At 41.8% G+C, this 21,995-nt stretch overlaps 9 non-coding genes across 9 annotated transcripts; all 9 read left to right on the top strand.

The window, feature by feature from the left end:
• The first annotated feature begins 1,497 nt into the window (after positions 1-1,497).
• TRNAF-GAA (transfer RNA phenylalanine (anticodon GAA)) lies at positions 1,498-1,570 on the top strand. The gene has a single exon. It is a non-coding gene; the product is annotated as a tRNA-Phe (tRNA).
• Positions 1,571-2,588: 1,018 nt separating this feature from the next.
• On the top strand, positions 2,589-2,661 carry TRNAF-GAA (transfer RNA phenylalanine (anticodon GAA)). The gene has a single exon. It is a non-coding gene; the product is annotated as a tRNA-Phe (tRNA).
• A 1,017-nt stretch (positions 2,662-3,678) lies between these two features.
• Positions 3,679-3,751, top strand: TRNAF-GAA (transfer RNA phenylalanine (anticodon GAA)). Its single transcript has one exon. It is a non-coding gene; the product is annotated as a tRNA-Phe (tRNA).
• Positions 3,752-4,768: 1,017 nt separating this feature from the next.
• Positions 4,769-4,841, top strand: TRNAF-GAA (transfer RNA phenylalanine (anticodon GAA)). The gene has a single exon. It is a non-coding gene; the product is annotated as a tRNA-Phe (tRNA).
• Positions 4,842-5,858: 1,017 nt separating this feature from the next.
• Positions 5,859-5,931, top strand: TRNAF-GAA (transfer RNA phenylalanine (anticodon GAA)). Its single transcript has one exon. It is a non-coding gene; the product is annotated as a tRNA-Phe (tRNA).
• A 1,017-nt stretch (positions 5,932-6,948) lies between these two features.
• TRNAF-GAA (transfer RNA phenylalanine (anticodon GAA)) lies at positions 6,949-7,021 on the top strand. The gene has a single exon. It is a non-coding gene; the product is annotated as a tRNA-Phe (tRNA).
• A 1,017-nt stretch (positions 7,022-8,038) lies between these two features.
• On the top strand, positions 8,039-8,111 carry TRNAF-GAA (transfer RNA phenylalanine (anticodon GAA)). The gene has a single exon. It is a non-coding gene; the product is annotated as a tRNA-Phe (tRNA).
• Positions 8,112-9,128: 1,017 nt separating this feature from the next.
• On the top strand, positions 9,129-9,201 carry TRNAF-GAA (transfer RNA phenylalanine (anticodon GAA)). The gene has a single exon. It is a non-coding gene; the product is annotated as a tRNA-Phe (tRNA).
• Positions 9,202-10,218: 1,017 nt separating this feature from the next.
• Positions 10,219-10,291, top strand: TRNAF-GAA (transfer RNA phenylalanine (anticodon GAA)). Its single transcript has one exon. It is a non-coding gene; the product is annotated as a tRNA-Phe (tRNA).
• The last annotated feature ends 11,704 nt before the right edge of the window (positions 10,292-21,995 follow it).

Genomic DNA, 21,995 nt, shown 5'->3' on the forward strand with positions numbered 1-21,995 from the left:
ATGAGGAGGCCTTTATCCAGCAGGGGAGTGACAAAAAGCTCCCATATGTATGTCTTATGACCACAGTGCACATATTCATTAGGAACTGAAATTGAAAATCATGGGAAATGGCAAATAACCATGTGAGCCTCTTGTTATGCTCTCTATTCTAACTGGCACTTCAATAGCATGACAAATAATTGAAAAACTTGGGTCATCCCCAATAGCTTGTGCAGCAATAGGCCCTTCAGGAGTGGAGTGACAAAAAGCTCCTGTATTTATTTCTCATCTCCACATCGTGCACAGATGCTTCATGAATTGCAATGTGCATCATTGGTTAATATATTACCCATTGAGCCACTTGCGATAATCTCTACCAAACTGGAACGTCAATAACATGGTAACTAAATGAATTACACAGGAGGAAGCCGAAATAGCTCAGTTGGGAGAGCGTTAGACTGAACATCTAAAGGTCCCTGGTGCAATCCCGGGTATCGGCATCAGACATACTTTTGCTCACTTCACCAAGTTGTAATACCCATTGTGGTTAACTTTGACAATCCCCAATGACCAGGGCAGCATGAGGAGGCCTTTATCCAGCAGGGGAGAGACAAAAAGCTCCCATATGTAAGTCTTATGACCACATAATGCACATATTCATTAGGAACTGAAATTGAAAATAATTGGAAATGGCAAATAACCATGTGAGCCTCTTGTTATGCTCTCTATTCTAACTGGCATTTCAATAGCATGACAAATAATTGAAAAACTTGGGTCATCCCCAATAGCTTGTGTAGCAATAGGCCCTTCAGGAGTGGAGTGACAAAAAGCTCCTGTATTTATTTCTTATCTCCACATCGTGCACAGATGCTTCATGAATTGCAATGTGCATCATTGGTTAATATATTACCCATTGAGCCACTTGCGATAATCTCTACCAAACTGGGACATCAATAAAATGGCAACTAAATCAATGCTGCAGGAGGAAGCCGAAATAGCTCAGTTGGGAGAGCGTTAGACTGAAGATCGGCATGGGACATGCTTTTGCTCACTTCACCAAGTGGTACTAACCATTGTGGTTAACTTTGACAAACCCCAATGACCAGGGCAGCATGAGGAGGCCTTTATCCAGCAGGGGAGTGACAAAAAGCTCCCATATGTATGTCTTATGACCACAGTGCACATATTCATTAGGAACTGAAATTGAAAATCATGGGAAATGGCAAATAACCATGTGAGCCTCTTGTTATGCTCTCTATTCTAACTGGCACTTCAATAGCATGACAACTAATTGAAAAACTTTGGTCATCCCCAATAGCTTGTGTAGCAATAGGCCCTTCAGGAGTGGAGTGACAAAAAGCTCCTGTATTTATTTCTCATCTCCACATCGTGCACAGATGCTTCATGAATTGCAATGTGCATCATTGGTTAATATATTACCCATTGAGCCACTTGCGATAATCTCTACCAAACTGGAACGTCAATAACATGGCAACTAAATGAATTACACAGGAGGAAGCCGAAATAGCTCAGTTGGGAGAGCGTTAGACTGAAGATCTAAAGGTCCCTGGTTCAATCCCGGGTTTTGGCATGGGACATATTTTTGCTCAATTCACCAAGTGGTTCTACCTATTGTGGTTCACTTTGATAAACCCCAATGACCAGTGCAGCATGAGGAGGCCTTTATCCAGCAGGGGAGTGACAAAAAGCTCCCATATGTATGTCTTATGACAACATAGTGCACATATTCATTAGAACTGAAATTGAAAATAATTGGAAATGGCAAATAACCATGTGAGCCTCTTGTTATGCTCTCTATTCTAACTGGCATTTCAATAGCATGACAAATAATTGAAAAACTTGGGTCATCCCCAATAGCTTGTGTAGCAATAGGCCCTTCAGGAGTGGAGTGACAAAAAGTTCCTGTATTTATTTCTTATCTCCACATCGTGCACAGATGCTTCATGAATTGCAATGTGCATCATTGGTTAATATATTACCCATTGAGCCACTTGCGATAATCTCTACCAAACTGGGACATCAATAAAATGGCAACTAAATCAATGCTGCAGGAGGAAGCCGAAATAGCTCAGTTGGGAGAGCGTTAGACTGAAGATCGGCATAGGACATGCTTTTGCTCACTTCACCAAGTGGTACTAACCATTGTGGTTAACTTTGATAAACCCCAATGACCAGGGCAGCATGAGGAGGCCTTTATCCAGCAGGGGAGTGACAAAAAGCTCCCATATGTATGTCTTATGACCACAGTGCACATATTCATTAGGAACTGAAATTGAAAATCATGGGAAATGGCAAATAACCATGTGAGCCTCTTGTTATGCTCTCTATTCTAACTGGCACTTCAATAGCATGACAACTAATTGAAAAACTTTTGGTCATCCCCAATAGCTTGTGTAGCAATAGGCCCTTCAGGAGTGGAGTGACAAAAAGCTACTGTATTTATTTCTCATCTCCACATCGTGCACAGATGCTTCATGAATTGCAATGTGCATCATTGGTTAATATATTACCCATTGAGCCACTTGCGATAATCTCTACCAAACTGGAACGTCAATAACATGGCAACTTAATGAATTGCACAGGAGGAAGCCGAAATAGCTCAGTTGGGAGAGCGTTAGACTGAAGATCTAAAGGTCCCTGGTTCAATCCCGGGTTTTGGCATGGGACATATTTTTGCTCAATTCACCAAGTGGTTCTACCTATTGTGGTTCACTTTGATAAACCCCAATGACCAGTGCAGCATGAGGAGGCCTTTATCCAGCAGGGAAGTGACAAAAAGCTCCCATATGTATGTCTTATGACAACATAGTGCACATATTCATTAGAACTGAAATTGAAAATAATTGGAAATGGCAAATAACCATGTGAGCCTCTTGTTATGCTCTCTATTCTAACTGGCATTTCAATAGCATGACAAATAATTGAAAAACTTGGGTCATCCCCAATAGCTTGTGTAGCAATAGGCCCTTCAGGAGTGGAGTGACAAAAAGCTCCTGTATTTATTTCTTATCTCCACATCGTGCACAGATGCTTCATGAATTGCAATGTGCATCATTGGTTAATATATTACCCATTGAGCCACTTGCGATAATCTCTACCAAACTGGGACATCAATAAAATGGCAACTAAATCAATGCTGCAGGAGGAAGCCGAAATAGCTCAGTTGGGAGAGCGTTAGACTGAAGATCGGCATGGGACATGCTTTTGCTCACTTCACCAAGTGGTACTAACCATTGTGGTTAACTTTGACAAACCCCAATGACCAGGGCAGCATGAGGAGGCCTTTATCCAGCAGGGGAGTGACAAAAAGCTCCCATATGTATGTCTTATGACCACAGTGCACATATTCATTAGGAACTGAAATTGAAAATCATGGGAAATGGCAAATAACCATGTGAGCCTCTTGTTATGCTCTCTATTCTAACTGGCACTTCAATAGCATGACAACTAATTGAAAAACTTGGGTCATCCCCAATAGTTTGTGTAGCAATAGGCCCTTCAGGAGTGGAGTGACAAAAAGCTCCTGTATTTATTTCTCATCTCCACATCGTGCACAGATGCTTCATGAATTGCAATGTGCATCATTGGTTAATATATTACCCATTGAGCCACTTGCGATAATCTCTACCAAACTGGAACGTCAATAACATGGCAACTAAATGAATTACACAGGAGGAAGCCGAAATAGCTCAGTTGGGAGAGCGTTAGACTGAAGATCTAAAGGTCCCTGGTTCAATCCCGGGTTTTGGCATGGGACATATTGTTGCTCAATTCACCAAGTGGTTCTACCTATTGTGGTTCACTTTGATAAACCCCAATGACCAGTGCAGCATGAGGAGGCCTTTATCCAGCAGGGGAGTGACAAAAAGCTCCCATATGTATGTCTTATGACAACATAGTGCACATATTCATTAGAGCTGAAATTGAAAATAATTGGAAATGGCAAATAACCATGTGAGCCTCTTGTTATGCTCTCTATTCTAACTGGCATTTCAATAGCATGACAAATAATTGAAAAACTTGGGTCATCCCCAATAGCTTGTGTAGCAATAGGCCCTTCAGGAGTGGAGTGACAAAAAGTTCCTGTATTTATTTCTTATCTCCACATCGTGCACAGATGCTTCATGAATTGCAATGTGCATCATTGGTTAATATATTACCCATTGAGCCACTTGCGATAATCTCTACCAAACTGGGACATCAATAAAATGGCAACTAAATCAATGCTGCAGGAGGAAGCCGAAATAGCTCAGTTGGGAGAGCGTTAGACTGAAGATCGGCATAGGACATGCTTTTGCTCACTTCACCAAGTGGTACTAACCATTGTGGTTAACTTTGATAAACCCCAATGACCAGGGCAGCATGAGGAGGCCTTTATCCAGCAGGGGAGTGACAAAAAGCTCCCATATGTATGTCTTATGACCACAGTGCACATATTCATTAGGAACTGAAATTGAAAATCATGGGAAATGGCAAATAACCATGTGAGCCTCTTGTTATGCTCTCTATTCTAACTGGCACTTCAATAGCATGACAACTAATTGAAAAACTTTGGTCATCCCCAATAGCTTGTGTAGCAATAGGCCCTTCAGGAGTGGAGTGACAAAAAGCTCCTGTATTTATTTCTCATCTCCACATCGTGCACAGATGCTTCATGAATTGCAATGTGCATCATTGGTTAATATATTACCCATTGAGCCACTTGCGATAATCTCTACCAAACTGGAACGTCAATAACATGGCAACTTAATGAATTGCACAGGAGGAAGCCGAAATAGCTCAGTTGGGAGAGCGTTAGACTGAAGATCTAAAGGTCCCTGGTTCAATCCCGGGTTTTGGCATGGGACATATTTTTGCTCAATTCACCAAGTGGTTCTACCTATTGTGGTTCACTTTGATAAACCCCAATGACCAGTGCAGCATGAGGAGGCCTTTATCCAGCAGGGAAGTGACAAAAAGCTCCCATATGTATGTCTTATGACAACATAGTGCACATATTCATTAGAACTGAAATTGAAAATAATTGGAAATGGCAAATAACCATGTGAGCCTCTTGTTATGCTCTCTATTCTAACTGGCATTTCAATAGCATGACAAATAATTGAAAAACTTGGGTCATCCCCAATAGCTTGTGTAGCAATAGGCCCTTCAGGAGTGGAGTGACAAAAAGCTCCTGTATTTATTTCTTATCTCCACATCGTGCACAGATGCTTCATGAATTGCAATGTGCATCATTGGTTAATATATTACCCATTGAGCCACTTGCGATAATCTCTACCAAACTGGGACATCAATAAAATGGCAACTAAATCAATGCTGCAGGAGGAAGCCGAAATAGCTCAGTTGGGAGAGCGTTAGACTGAAGATCGGCATGGGACATGCTTTTGCTCACTTCACCAAGTGGTACTAACCATTGTGGTTAACTTTGACAAACCCCAATGACCAGGGCAGCATGAGGAGGCCTTTATCCAGCAGGGGAGTGACAAAAAGCTCCCATATGTATGTCTTATGACCACAGTGCACATATTCATTAGGAACTGAAATTGAAAATCATGGGAAATGGCAAATAACCATGTGAGCCTCTTGTTATGCTCTCTATTCTAACTGGCACTTCAATAGCATGACAACTAATTGAAAAACTTGGGTCATCCCCAATAGTTTGTGTAGCAATAGGCCCTTCAGGAGTGGAGTGACAAAAAGCTCCTGTATTTATTTCTCATCTCCACATCGTGCACAGATGCTTCATGAATTGCAATGTGCATCATTGGTTAATATATTACCCATTGAGCCACTTGCGATAATCTCTACCAAACTGGAACGTCAATAACATGGCAACTAAATGAATTACACAGGAGGAAGCCGAAATAGCTCAGTTGGGAGAGCGTTAGACTGAAGATCTAAAGGTCCCTGGTTCAATCCCGGGTTTTGGCATGGGACATATTGTTGCTCAATTCACCAAGTGGTTCTACCTATTGTGGTTCACTTTGATAAACCCCAATGACCAGTGCAGCATGAGGAGGCCTTTATCCAGCAGGGGAGTGACAAAAAGCTCCCATATGTATGTCTTATGACAACATAGTGCACATATTCATTAGAACTGAAATAGAAAATAATTGGAAATGGCAAATAACCATGTGAGCCTCTTGTTATGCTCTCTATTCTAACTGGCATTTCAATAGCATGACAAATAATTGAAAAACTTGGGTCATCCCCAATAGCTTGTGTAGCAATAGGCCCTTCAGGAGTGGAGTGACAAAAAGCTCCTGTATTTATTTCTTATCTCCACATCGTGCACAGATGCTTCATGAATTGCAATGTGCATCATTGGTTAATATATTACCCATTGAGCCACTTGCGATAATCTCTACCAAACTGGGACATCAATAAAATGGCAACTAAATCAATGCTGCAGGAGGAAGCCGAAATAGCTCAGTTGGGAGAGCGTTAGACTGAAGATCGGCATGGGACATGCTTTTGCTCACTTCACCAAGTGGTACTAACCATTGTGGTTAACTTTGACAAACCCCAATGACCAGGGCAGCATGAGGAGGCCTTTATCCAGCAGGGGAGTGACAAAAAGCTCCCATATGTATGTCTTATGACCACAGTGCACATATTCATTAGGAACTGAAATTGAAAATCATGGGAAATGGCAAATAACCATGTGAGCCTCTTGTTATGCTCTCTATTCTAACTGGCACTTCAATAGCATGACAACTAATTGAAAAACTTTGGTCATCCCCAATAGCTTGTGTAGCAATAGGCCCTTCAGGAGTGGAGTGACAAAAAGCTCCTGTATTTATTTCTCATCTCCACATCGTGCACAGATGCTTCATGAATTGCAATGTGCATCATTGGTTAATATATTACCCATTGAGCCACTTGCGATAATCTCTACCAAACTGGAACGTCAATAACATGGCAACTAAATGAATTACACAGGAGGAAGCCGAAATAGCTCAGTTGGGAGAGCGTTAGACTGAAGATCTAAAGGTCCCTGGTTCAATCCCGGGTTTCGGCATGGGACATATTTTTGCTCAATTCACCAAGTGGTTCTACCTATTGTGGTTCACTTTGATAAACCCCAATGACCAGTGCAGCATGAGGAGGCCTTTATCCAGCAGGGGAGTGACAAAAAGCTCCCATATGTATGTCTTATGACAACATAGTGCACACATTCATTAGAACTGAAATTGAAAATAATTGGAAATGGCAAATAACCATGTGAGCCTCTTGTTATGCTCTCTATTCTAACTGGCATTTCAATAGCATGACAAATAATTGAAAAACTTGGGTCATCCCCAATAGCTTGTGTAGCAATAGGCCCTTCAGGAGTGGAGTGACAAAAAGCTCCTGTATTTATTTCTTATCTACACATCGTGCACAGATGCTTCATGAATTGCAATGTGCATCATTGGTTAATATATTACCCATTGAGCCACTTGCGATAATCTCTACCAAACTGGGACATCAATAAAATGGCAACTAAATCAATGCTGCAGGAGGAAGCCGAAATAGCTCAGTTGGGAGAGCGTTAGACTGAAGATCGGCATGGGACATGCTTTTGCTCACTTCACCAAGTGGTACTAACCATTGTGGTTAACTTTGACAAACCCCAATGACCAGGGCAGCATGAGGAGGCCTTTATCCAGCAGGGGAGTGACAAAAAGCTCCCATATGTATGTCTTATGACCACAGTGCACATATTCATTAGGAACTGAAATTGAAAATCATGGGAAATGGCAAATAACCATGTGAGCCTCTTGTTATGCTCTCTATTCTAACTGGCACTTCAATAGCATGACAACTAATTGAAAAACTTTGGTCATCCCCAATAGCTTGTGTAGCAATAGGCCCTTCAGGAGTGGAGTGACAAAAAGCTCCTGTATTTATTTCTCATCTCCACATCGTGCACAGATGCTTCATGAATTGCAATGTGCATCATTGGTTAATATATTACCCATTGAGCCACTTGCGATAATCTCTACCAAACTGGAACGTCAATAACATGGCAACTAAATGAATTACACAGGAGGAAGCCGAAATAGCTCAGTTGGGAGAGCGTTAGACTGAAGATCTAAAGGTCCCTGGTTCAATCCCGGGTTTTGGCATGGGACATATTTTTGCTCAATTCACCAAGTGGTTCTACCTATTGTGGTTCACTTTGATAAACCCCAATGACCAGTGCAGCATGAGGAGGCCTTTATCCAGCAGGGAAGTGACAAAAAGCTCCCATATGTATGTCTTATGACAACATAGTGCACATATTCATTAGAACTGAAATTGAAAATAATTGGAAATGGCAAATAACCATGTGAGCCTCTTGTTATGCTCTCTATTCTAACTGGCATTTCAATAGCATGACAAATAATTGAAAAACTTGGGTCATCCCCAATAGCTTGTGTAGCAATAGGCCCTTCAGGAGTGGAGTGACAAAAAGCTCCTGTATTTATTTCTTATCTCCACATCGTGCACAGATGCTTCATGAATTGCAATGTGCATCATTGGTTAATATATTACCCATTGAGCCACTTGCGATAATCTCTACCAAACTGGGACATCAATAAAATGGCAACTAAATCAATGCTGCAGGAGGAAGCCGAAATAGCTCAGTTGGGAGAGCGTTAGACTGAAGATCGGCATGGGACATGCTTTTGCTCACTTCACCAAGTGGTACTAACCATTGTGGTTAACTTTGACAAACCCCAATGACCAGGGCAGCATGAGGAGGCCTTTATCCAGCAGGGGAGTGACAAAAAGCTCCCATATGTATGTCTTATGACCACAGTGCACATATTCATTAGGAACTGAAATTGAAAATCATGGGAAATGGCAAATAACCATGTGAGCCTCTTGTTATGCTCTCTATTCTAACTGGCACTTCAATAGCATGACAACTAATTGAAAAACTTGGGTCATCCCCAATAGTTTGTGTAGCAATAGGCCCTTCAGGAGTGGAGTGACAAAAAGCTCCTGTATTTATTTCTCATCTCCACATCGTGCACAGATGCTTCATGAATTGCAATGTGCATCATTGGTTAATATATTACCCATTGAGCCACTTGCGATAATCTCTACCAAACTGGAACGTCAATAACATGGCAACTAAATGAATTACACAGGAGGAAGCCGAAATAGCTCAGTTGGGAGAGCGTTAGACTGAAGATCTAAAGGTCCCTGGTTCAATCCCGGGTTTTGGCATGGGACATATTGTTGCTCAATTCACCAAGTGGTTCTACCTATTGTGGTTCACTTTGATAAACCCCAATGACCAGTGCAGCATGAGGAGGCCTTTATCCAGCAGGGGAGTGACAAAAAGCTCCCATATGTATGTCTTATGACAACATAGTGCACATATTCATTAGAACTGAAATAGAAAATAATTGGAAATGGCAAATAACCATGTGAGCCTCTTGTTATGCTCTCTATTCTAACTGGCATTTCAATAGCATGACAAATAATTGAAAAACTTGGGTCATCCCCAATAGCTTGTGTAGCAATAGGCCCTTCAGGAGTGGAGTGACAAAAAGCTCCTGTATTTATTTCTTATCTCCACATCGTGCACAGATGCTTCATGAATTGCAATGTGCATCATTGGTTAATATATTACCCATTGAGCCACTTGCGATAATCTCTACCAAACTGGGACATCAATAAAATGGCAACTAAATCAATGCTGCAGGAGGAAGCCGAAATAGCTCAGTTGGGAGAGCGTTAGACTGAAGATCGGCATGGGACATGCTTTTGCTCACTTCACCAAGTGGTACTAACCATTGTGGTTAACTTTGACAAACCCCAATGACCAGGGCAGCATGAGGAGGCCTTTATCCAGCAGGGGAGTGACAAAAAGCTCCCATATGTATGTCTTATGACCACAGTGCACATATTCATTAGGAACTGAAATTGAAAATCATGGGAAATGGCAAATAACCATGTGAGCCTCTTGTTATGCTCTCTATTCTAACTGGCACTTCAATAGCATGACAACTAATTGAAAAACTTTGGTCATCCCCAATAGCTTGTGTAGCAATAGGCCCTTCAGGAGTGGAGTGACAAAAAGCTCCTGTATTTATTTCTCATCTCCACATCGTGCACAGATGCTTCATGAATTGCAATGTGCATCATTGGTTAATATATTACCCATTGAGCCACTTGCGATAATCTCTACCAAACTGGAACGTCAATAACATGGCAACTAAATGAATTACACAGGAGGAAGCCGAAATAGCTCAGTTGGGAGAGCGTTAGACTGAAGATCTAAAGGTCCCTGGTTCAATCCCGGGTTTCGGCATGGGACATATTTTTGCTCAATTCACCAAGTGGTTCTACCTATTGTGGTTCACTTTGATAAACCCCAATGACCAGTGCAGCATGAGGAGGCCTTTATCCAGCAGGGGAGTGACAAAAAGCTCCCATATGTATGTCTTATGACAACATAGTGCACATATTCATTAGAACTGAAATTGAAAATAATTGGAAATGGCAAATAACCATGTGAGCCTCTTGTTATGCTCTCTATTCTAACTGGCATTTCAATAGCATGACAAATAATTGAAAAACTTGGGTCATCCCCAATAGCTTGTGTAGCAATAGGCCCTTCAGGAGTGGAGTGACAAAAAGCTCCTGTATTTATTTCTTATCTCCACATCGTGCACAGATGCTTCATGAATTGCAATGTGCATCATTGGTTAATATATTACCCATTGAGCCACTTGCGATAATCTCTACCAAACTGGGACATCAATAAAATGGCAACTAAATCAATGCTGCAGGAGGAAGCCGAAAGAGCTCAGTTGGGAGAGCGTTAGACTGAAGATCGGCATGGGACATGCTTTTGCTCACTTCACCAAGTGGTACTAACCATTGTGGTTAACTTTGACAAACCCCAATGACCAGGGCAGCATGAGGAGGCCTTTATCCAGCAGGGGAGTGACAAAAAGCTCCCATATGTATGTCTTATGACCACAGTGCACATATTCATTAGGAACTGAAATTGAAAATCATGGGAAATGGCAAATAACCATGTGAGCCTCTTGTTATGCTCTCTATTCTAACTGGCACTTCAATAGCATGACAAATAATTGAAAAACTTGGGTCATCCCCAATAGCTTGTGCAGCAATAGGCCCTTCAGGAGTGGAGTGACAAAAAGCTCCTGTATTTATTTCTCATCTCCACATCGTGCACAGATGCTTCATGAATTGCAATGTGCATCATTGGTTAATATATTACCCATTGAGCCACTTGCGATAATCTCTACCAAACTGGAACGTCAATAACATGGTAACTAAATGAATTACACAGGAGGAAGCCGAAATAGCTCAGTTGGGAGAGCGTTAGACTGAACATCTAAAGGTCCCTGGTGCAATCCCGGGTATCGGCATCAGACATACTTTTGCTCACTTCACCAAGTTGTAATACCCATTGTGGTTAACTTTGACAATCCCCAATGACCAGGGCAGCATGAGGAGGCCTTTATCCAGCAGGGGAGAGACAAAAAGCTCCCATATGTAAGTCTTATGACCACATAATGCACATATTCATTAGGAACTGAAATTGAAAATAATTGGAAATGGCAAATAACCATGTGAGCCTCTTGTTATGCTCTCTATTCTAACTGGCATTTCAATAGCATGACAAATAATTGAAAAACTTGGGTCATCCCCAATAGCTTGTGTAGCAATAGGCCCTTCAGGAGTGGAGTGACAAAAAGCTCCTGTATTTATTTCTTATCTCCACATCGTGCACAGATGCTTCATGAATTGCAATGTGCATCATTGGTTAATATATTACCCATTGAGCCACTTGCGATAATCTCTACCAAACTGGGACGTCAATAAAATGGCAACTAAATCAATGCTGCAGGAGAAAGCCGAAATAGCTCAGTTGGGAGAGCGTTAGACTGAAGATCGGCATGGGATATGCTTTTGCTCACTTCACCAAGTGGTACTAACCATTGTGGTTAACTTTGACAAACCCCAATGACCAGGGCAGCATGAGGAGGCCTTTATCCAGCAGGGGAGTGACAAAAAGCTCCCATATGTATGTCTTATGACAACATAGTGCACATATTCATTAGAACTGAAATTGAAAATAATTGGAAATGGCAAATAACCATGTGAGCCTCTTGTTATGCTCTCTATTCTAACTGGCACTTCAATAGCATGACAACTAATTGAAAAACTTGGGTCATCCCCAATAGCTTGTGTGGCAATAGGCCCTTCAGGAGTGGAGTGACAAAAAGCTCCTGTATTTATTTCTTATCTCCACATCGTGCACAGATGCTTTATGAATTGGAATGTGCATCATTGGTCAATAGATTACCCATTGAGCCACTTGTGATAATCTCTACCAAACTGGAACGTCAATAACAGGGCAACTAAATCAATGCTGCAGGAGTAAGCCGAAATAGCTCAGTTGGGAGAGCGTTAGACTGAACATCTAAAGGTCCCTGGTGCAATCCCGGGTATCGGCATCAGACATACTTTTGCTCACTTCACCAAGTTGTACTACCCATTGTGGTTAACTTTGACAATCCCCAATGACCAGGGCAGCATGAGGAGGCCTTTATCCAGCAGGGGAGAGACAAAAAGCTCCCATATGTATGTCTTATGACCACATAATGCACATATTCATTAGGAACTGAAATTGAAAATAATTGGAAATGGCAAATAACCATGTGAGCCTCTTGTTATGCTCTCTATTCTAACTGGCATTTCAATAGCATGACAAATAATTGAAAAACTTGGGTCATCCCCAATAGCTTGTGTAGCAATAGGCCCTTCAGGAGTGGAGTGACAAAAAGCTCCTGTATTTATTTCTTATCTCCACATCGTGCACAGATGCTTCATGAATTGCAATGTGCATCATTGGTTAATATATTACCCATTGAGCCACTTGCGATAATCTCTACCAAACTGGGACGTCAATAAAATGGCAACTAAATCAATGCTGCAGGAGAAAGCCGAAATAGCTCAGTTGGGAGAGCGTTAGACTGAAGATCGGCATGGGATATGCTTTTGCTCACTTCACCAAGTGGTACTAACCATTGTGGTTAACTTTGACAAACCCCAATGACCAGGGCAGCATGAGGAGGCCTTTATCCAGCAGGGGAGTGACAAAAAGCTCCCATATGTATGTCTTATGACAACATAGTGCACATATTCATTAGAACTGAAATTGAAAATAATTGGAAATGGCAAATAACCATGTGAGCCTCTTGTTATGCTCTCTATTCTAACTGGCACTTCAATAGCATGACAACTAATTGAAAAACTTGGGTCATCCCCAATAGCTTGTGTGGCAATAGGCCCTTCAGGAGTGGAGTGACAAAAAGCTCCTGTATTTATTTCTTATCTCCACATCGTGCACAGATGCTTTATGAATTGGAATGTGCATCATTGGTCAATAGATTACCCATTGAGCCACTTGTGATAATCTCTACCAAACTGGAACGTCAATAACAGGGCAACTAAATCAATGCTGCAGGAGTAAGCCGAAATAGCTCAGTTGGGAGAGCGTTAGACTGAACATCTAAAGGTCCCTGGTGCAATCCCGGGTATCGGCATCAGACATACTTTTGCTCACTTCACCAAGTTGTACTACCCATTGTGGTTAACTTTGACAATCCCCAATGACCAGGGCAGCATGAGGAGGCCTTTATCCAGCAGGGGAGAGACAAAAAGCTCCCATATGTATGTCTTATGACCACATAATGCACATATTCATTAGGAACTGAAATTGAAAATAATTGGAAATGGCAAATAACCATGTGAGCCTCTTGTTATGCTCTCTATTCTAACTGGCATTTCAATAGCATGACAAATAATTGAAAAACTTGGGTCATCCCCAATAGCTTGTGTAGCAATAGGCCCTTCAGGAGTGGAGTGACAAAAAGCTCCTGTATTTATTTCTTATCTCCACATCGTGCACAGATGCTTCATGAATTGCAATGTGCATCATTGGTTAATATATTACCCATTGAGCCACTTGCGATAATCTCTACCAAACTGGGACGTCAATAAAATGGCAACTAAATCAATGCTGCAGGAGAAAGCCGAAATAGCTCAGTTGGGAGAGCGTTAGACTGAAGATCGGCATGGGATATGCTTTTGCTCACTTCACCAAGTGGTACTAACCATTGTGGTTAACTTTGACAAACCCCAATGACCAGGGCAGCATGAGGAGGCCTTTATCCAGCAGGGGAGTGACAAAAAGCTCCCATATGTATGTCTTATGACCACAGTGCACATATTCATTAGGAACTGAAATTGAAAATCATGGAAAATGGCAAATAACCATGTGAGCCTCTTGTTATGCTCTCTATTCTAACTGGCACTTCAATAGCATGACAACTAATTGAAAAACTTGGGTCATCCCCAATAGCTTGTGTGGCAATAGGCCCTTCAGGAGTGGAGTGACAAAAAGCTCCTGTATTTATTTCTTATCTCCACATCGTGCACAGATGCTTTATGAATTGAAATGTGCATCATTGGTCAATAGATTACCCATTGAGCCACTTGTGATAATCTCTACCAAACTGGAACGTCAATAACAGGGCAACTAAATCAATGCTGCAGGAGTAAGCCGAAATAGCTCAGTTGGGAGAGCGTTAGACTGAACATCTAAAGGTCCCTGGTGCAATCCCGGGTATCGGCATCAGACATACTTTTGCTCACTTCACCAAGTTGTACTACCCATTGTGGTTAACTTTGACAATCCCCAATGACCAGGGCAGCATGAGGAGGCCTTTATCCAGCAGGGGAGAGACAAAAAGCTCCCATATGTATGTCGTATGACCACATAATGCACATATTCATTAGGAACTGAAATTGAAAATAATTGGAAATGGCAAATAACCATGTGAGCCTCTTGTTATGCTCTCTATTCTAACTGGCATTTCAATAGCATGACAAATAATTGAAAAACTTGGGTCATCCCCAATAGCTTGTGTAGCAATAGGCCCTTCAGGAGTGGAGTGACAAAAAGCTCCTATATTTATTTCTTATCTCCACATCGTGCACAGATGCTTCATGAATTGCAATGTGCATCATTGGTTAATATGTTACCCATTGAGCCACTTGCGATAATCTCTACCAAACTGGGACGTCAATAAAATGGCAACTAAATCAATGCTGCAGGAGGAAGCCGAAATAGCTCAGTTGGGAGAGCGTTAGACTGAAGATCGGCATGGGATATGCTTTTGCTCACTTCACCAAGTGGTACTAACCATTGTGGTTAACTTTGACAAACCCCAATGACCAGGGCAGCATGAGGAGGCCTTTATCCAGCAGGGGAGTGACAAAAAGCTCCCATATGTATGTCTTATGACCACAGTGCACATATTCATTAGGAACTGAAATTGAAAATCATGGGAAATGGCAAATAACCATGTGAGCCTCTTGTTATGCTCTCTATTCTAACTGGCACTTCAATAGCATGACAACTAATTGAAAAACTTGGGTCATCCCCAATAGCTTGTGTAGCAATACGCCCTTCAGGAGTGGAGTGACAAAAAGCTCCTGTATTTATTTCTTATCTCCATATCGTGCACAGATGCTTTATGAATTGAAATGTGCATCATTGGTCAATAGATTACCCATTGAGCCACTTGTGATAATCTCTACCAAACTGGAACGTCAATAACAGGGCAACTAAATCAATGCTGCAGGAGTAAGCCGAAATAGCTCAGTTGGGAGAGCGTTAGACTGAACATCTAAAGGTCCCTGGTGCAATCCCGGGTATCGGCATCAGACATACTTTTGCTCACTTCACCAAGTTGTACTACCCATTGTGGTTAACTTTGACAATCCCCAATGACCAGGGCAGCATAAGGAGGCCTTTATCCAGCAGGGGAGAGACAAAAAGCTCCCATATGTATGTCTTATGACCACATAATGCACATATTCATTAGGAACTGAAATTGAAAATAATTGGAAATGGCAAATAACCATGTGAGCCTCTTGTTATGCTCTCTATTCTAACTGGCACTTCAATAGCATGACAAATAATTGAAAAACTTGGGTCATCCCCAATAGCTTGTGTAGCAATAGGCCCTTCAGGAGTGGAGTGACAAAAAGCTCCTGTATTTATTTCTTATCTCCACATCGTGCACAGATGCTTCATGAATTGCAATGTGCATCATTGGTTAATATATTACCCATTGAGCCACTTGCGATAATCTCTACCAAACTGGGACGTCAATAAAATGGCAACTAAATCAATGCTGCAGGAGGAAGCCGAAATAGCTCAGTTGGGAGAGCGTTAGACTGAAGATCGGCATGAGACATGCTTTTGCTCACTTCACCAAGTGGTACTAACCATTGTGGTTAACTTTGACAAACCCCAATGACCAGGGCAGCATGAGGAGGCCTTTATCCAGCAGGGGAGTGACAAAAAGCTCCCATATGTATGTCTTATGACCACAGTGCACATATTCATTAGGAACTGAAATTGAAAATCATGGGAAATGGCAAATAACCATGTGAGCCTCTTGTTATGCTCTCTATTCTAACTGGCACTTCAATAGCATGACAACTAATTGAAAAACTTGGGTCATCCCCAATAGCTTGTGTGGCAATAGGCCCTTCAGGAGTGGAGTGACAAAAAGCTCCTGTATTTATTTCTCATCTCCACATCGTGCACAGATGCTTTATGAATTGAAATGTGCATCATGGTCAATAGATTACCCATTGAGCCATTTGTGATAATCTCTACCAAACTGGAACGTCAATAACAGGGCAACTAAATCAATGCTGCAGGAGTAAGCCGAAATAGCTCAGTTGGGAGAGCGTTAGACTGAACATCTAAAGGTCCCTGGTGCAATCCCGGGTATCGGCATCAGACATACTTTTGCTCACTTCACCAAGTTGTACTACCCATTGTGGTTAACTTTGACAATCCCCAATGACCAGGGCAGCATGAGGAGGCCTTTATCAAGCAGGGGAGTGACAAAAAGCTCCCATATGTATGTCTTATGACCACATAGTGCAAATATTCATTAGGAACTGAAATTGAAAATCATTGGAAATGGCAAATAACCATGTGAGCCTCTTGTTATGCTCTCTATTCTAACTGGCACTTCAATAGCATGACAAATAATTGAAAAACTTGGGTCATCCCCAATAGCTTGTGTAGCAATAGGCCCTTCAGGAGTGGAGTGACAAAAAGCTCCTGTATTTATTTCTTATCTCCATATCGTGCACAGATGCTTTATGAATTGAAATGTGCATCATTGGTCAATAGATTACCCATTGAGCCACTTGTGATAATCTCTACCAAACTGGAACGTCAATAACAGGGCAACTAAATCAATGCTGCAGGAGTAAGCCGAAATAGCTCAGTTGGGAGAGCGTTAGACTGAACATCTAAAGGTCCCTGGTGCAATCCCGGGTATCGGCATCAGACATACTTTTGCTCACTTCACCAAGTTGTACTACCCATTGTGGTTAACTTTGACAATCCCCAATGACCAGGGCAGCATAAGGAGGCCTTTATCCAGCAGGGGAGAGACAAAAAGCTCCCATATGTATGTCTTATGACCACATAATGCACATATTCATTAGGAACTGAAATTGAAAATAATTGGAAATGGCAAATAACCATGTGAGCCTCTTGTTATGCTCTCTATTCTAACTGGCACTTCAATAGCATGACAAATAATTGAAAAACTTGGGTCATCCCCAATAGCTTGTGTAGCAATAGGCCCTTCAGGAGTGGAGTGACAAAAAGCTCCTGTATTTATTTCTTATCTCCACATCGTGCACAGATGCTTCATGAATTGCAATGTGCATCATTGGTTAATATATTACCCATTGAGCCACTTGCGATAATCTCTACCAAACTGGGACGTCAATAAAATGGCAACTAAATCAATGCTGCAGGAGGAAGCCGAAATAGCTCAGTTGGGAGAGCGTTAGACTGAAGATCGGCATGAGACATGCTTTTGCTCACTTCACCAAGTGGTACTAACCATTGTGGTTAACTTTGACAAACCCCAATGACCAGGGCAGCATGAGGAGGCCTTTATCCAGCAGGGGAGTGACAAAAAGCTCCCATATGTATGTCTTATGACCACAGTGCACATATTCATTAGGAACTGAAATTGAAAATCATGGGAAATGGCAAATAACCATGTGAGCCTCTTGTTATGCTCTCTATTCTAACTGGCACTTCAATAGCATGACAACTAATTGAAAAACTTGGGTCATCCCCAATAGCTTGTGTGGCAATAGGCCCTTCAGGAGTGGAGTGACAAAAAGCTCCTGTATTTATTTCTCATCTCCACATCGTGCACAGATGCTTTATGAATTGAAATGTGCATCATGGTCAATAGATTACCCATTGAGCCATTTGTGATAATCTCTACCAAACTGGAACGTCAATAACAGGGCAACTAAATCAATGCTGCAGGAGTAAGCCGAAATAGCTCAGTTGGGAGAGCGTTAGACTGAACATCTAAAGGTCCCTGGTGCAATCCCGGGTATCGGCATCAGACATACTTTTGCTCACTTCACCAAGTTGTACTACCCATTGTGGTTAACTTTGACAATCCCCAATGACCAGGGCAGCATGAGGAGGCCTTTATCCAGCAGGGGAGAGACAAAAAGCTCCCATATGTATGTCTTATGACCACATAATGCACATATTCATTAGGAACTGAAATTGAAAATAATTGGAAATGGCAAATAACCATGTGAGCCTCTTGTTATGCTCTCTATTCTAACTGGCATTTCAATAGCATGACAAATAATTGAAAAACTTGGGTCATCCCCAATAGCTTGTGTAGCAATAGGCCCTTCAGGAGTGGAGTGACAAAAAGCTCCTGTATTTATTTCTTATCTCCACATCGTGCACAGATGCTTCATGAATTGCAATGTGCATCATTGGTTAATATATTACCCATTGAGCCACTTGCGATAATCTCTACCAAACTGGGACGTCAATAAAATGGCAACTAAATCAATGCTGCAGGAGGAAGCCGAAATAGCTCAGTTGGGAGAGCGTTAGACTGAAGATCGGCATGGGATATGCTTTTGCTCACTTCACCAAGTGGTACTAACCATTGTGGTTAACTTTGACAAACCCCAATGACCAGGGCAGCATGAGGAGGCCTTTATCCAGCAGGGGAGTGACAAAAAGCTCCCATATGTATGTCTTATGACCACAGTGCACATATTCATTAGGAACTGAAATTGAAAATCATGGGAAATGGCAAATAACCATGTGAGCCTCTTGTTATGCTCTCTATTCTAACTGGCACTTCAATAGCATGACAACTAATTGAAAAACTTGGGTCATCCCCAATAGCTTGTGTAGCAATACGCCCTTCAGAAGTGGAGTGACAAAAAGCTCCTGTATTTATTTCTTATCTCCACATCGTGCACAGATGCTTTATGAATTGAAATGTGCATCATTGGTCAATAGATTACCCATTGAGCCACTTGTGATAATCTCTACCAAACTGGAACGTCAATAACAGGGCAACTAAATCAATGCTGCAGGAGTAAGCCGAAATAGCTCCGTTGGGAGAGCGTTAGACTGAACATCTAAAGGTCCCTGGTGCAATCCCGGGTATCGGCATCAGACATACTTTTGCTCACTTCACCAAGTTGTACTACCCATTGTGGTTAACTTTGACAATCCCCAATGACCAGGGCAGCATGAGGAGGCCTTTATCCAGCAGGGGAGAGACAAAAAGCTCCCATATGTATGTCTTATGACCACATAATGCACATATTCATTAGGAACTGAAATTGAAAATAATTGGAAATGGCAAATAACCATGTGAGCCTCTTGTTATGCTCTCTATTCTAACTGGCATTTCAATAGCATGACAAATAATTGAAAAACTTGGGTCATCCCCAATAGCTTGTGTAGCAATAGGCCCTTCAGGAGTGGAGTGACAAAAAGCTCCTGTATTTATTTCTTATCTCCACATCGTGCACAGATGCTTCATGAATTGCAATGTGCATCATTGGTTAATATATTACCCATTGAGCCACTTGCGATAATCTCTACCAAACTGGGACGTCAATAAAATGGCAACTAAATCAATGCTGCAGGAGGAAGCCGAAATAGCTCAGTTGGGAGAGCGTTAGACTGAAGATCGGCATGGGATATGCTTTTGCTCACTTCACCAAGTGGTACTAACCATTGTGGTTAACTTTGACAAACCCCAATGACCAGGGCAGCATGAGGAGGCCTTTATCCAGCAGGGGAGTGACAAAAAGCTCCCATATGTATGTCTTATGACCACAGTGCACATATTCATTAGGAACTGAAATTGAAAATCATGGGAAATGGCAAATAACCATGTGAGCCTCTTGTTATGCTCTCTATTCTAACTGGCACTTCAATAGCATGACAACTAATTGAAAAACTTGGGTCATCCCCAATAGCTTGTGTGGCAATAGGCCCTTCAGGAGTGGAGTGACAAAAAGCTCCTGTATTTATTTCTTATCTCCACATCGTGCACAATGCTTTATGAATTGAAATGTGCATCATTGGTCAATAGATTACCCATTGAGCCACTTGTGATAATCTCTACCAAACTGGAACGTCAATAACAGGGCAACTAAATCAATGCTGCAGGAGTAAGCCGAAATAGCTCAGTTGGGAGAGCGTTAGACTGAACATCTAAAGGTCCCTGGTGCAATCCCGGGTATCGGCATCAGACATACTTTTGCTCACTTCACCAAGTTGTACTACCCATTGTGGTTAACTTTGACAATCCCCAATGACCAGGGCAGCATGAGGAGGCCTTTATCCAGCAGGGGAGAGACAAAAAGCTCCCATATGTATGTCTTATGACCACATAATGCACATATTCATTAGGAACTGAAATTGAAAATAATTGGAAATGGCAAATAACCATGTGAGCCTCTTGTTATGCTCTCTATTCTAACTGGCATTTCAATAGCATGACAAATAATTGAAAAACTTGGGTCATCCCCAATAGCTTGTGTAGCAATAGGCCCTTCAGGAGTGGAGTGACAAAAAGCTCCTATATTTATTTCCTATCTCCACATCGTGCACAGATGCTTCATGAATTGCAATGTGCATCATTGGTTAATATATTACCCATTGAGCCACTTGCGATAATCTCTACCAAACTGGGACGTCAATAAAATGGCAACTAAATCAATGCTGCAGGAGGAAGCCGAAATAGCTCAGTTGGGAGAGCGTTAGACTGAAGATCGGCATGGGATATGCTTTTGCTCACTTCACCAAGTGGTACTAACCATTGTGATAACTTTGACAAACCCCAATGACCAGGGCAGCATGAGGAGGCCTTTATCCAGCAGGGGAGTGACAAAAAGCTCCCATATGTATGTCTTATGACCACAGTGCACATATTCATTAGGAACTGAAATTGAAAATCATGGGAAATGGCAAATAACCATGTGAGCCTCTTGTTATGCTCTCTATTCTAACTGGCACTTCAATAGCATGACAACTAATTGAAAAACTTGGGTCATCCCCAATAGCTTGTGTAGCAATATGCCCTTCAGGAGTGGAGTGACAAAAAGCTCCTGTATTTATTTCTTATCTCCACATCGTGCACAGATGCTTTATGAATTGAAATGTGCATCATTGGTCAATAGATTACCCATTGAGCCACTTGTGATAATCTCTACCAAACTGGAACGTCAATAACAGGGCAACTAAATCAATGCTGCAGGAGTAAGCCGAAATAGCTCAGTTGGGAGAGCGTTAGACTGAACATCTAAAGGTCCCTGGTGCAATCCCGGGTATCGGCATCAGACATACTTTTGCTCACTTCACCAAGTGGTACTACCCATTGTGGTTAACTTTGACAATCCCCAATGACCAGGGCAGCATGAGGAGGCCTTTATCCAGCAGGGGAGAGACAAAAAGCTCCCATATGTATGTCTTATGACCACATAATGCACATATTCATTAGGAACTGAAATTGAAAATCATTGGAAATGGCAAATAACCATGTGAGCCTCTTGTTATGCTCTCTATTCTAACT

The sequence above is a fragment of the Petromyzon marinus genome, chromosome 19 (genome assembly GCF_048934315.1).
Source record: "Petromyzon marinus isolate PM22_M1 ecotype Great Lakes invasive population chromosome 19, UKy_Petmar_22M1.pri1.0, whole genome shotgun sequence".
Lineage (NCBI taxonomy): Eukaryota > Metazoa > Chordata > Hyperoartia > Petromyzontiformes > Petromyzontidae > Petromyzon > Petromyzon marinus.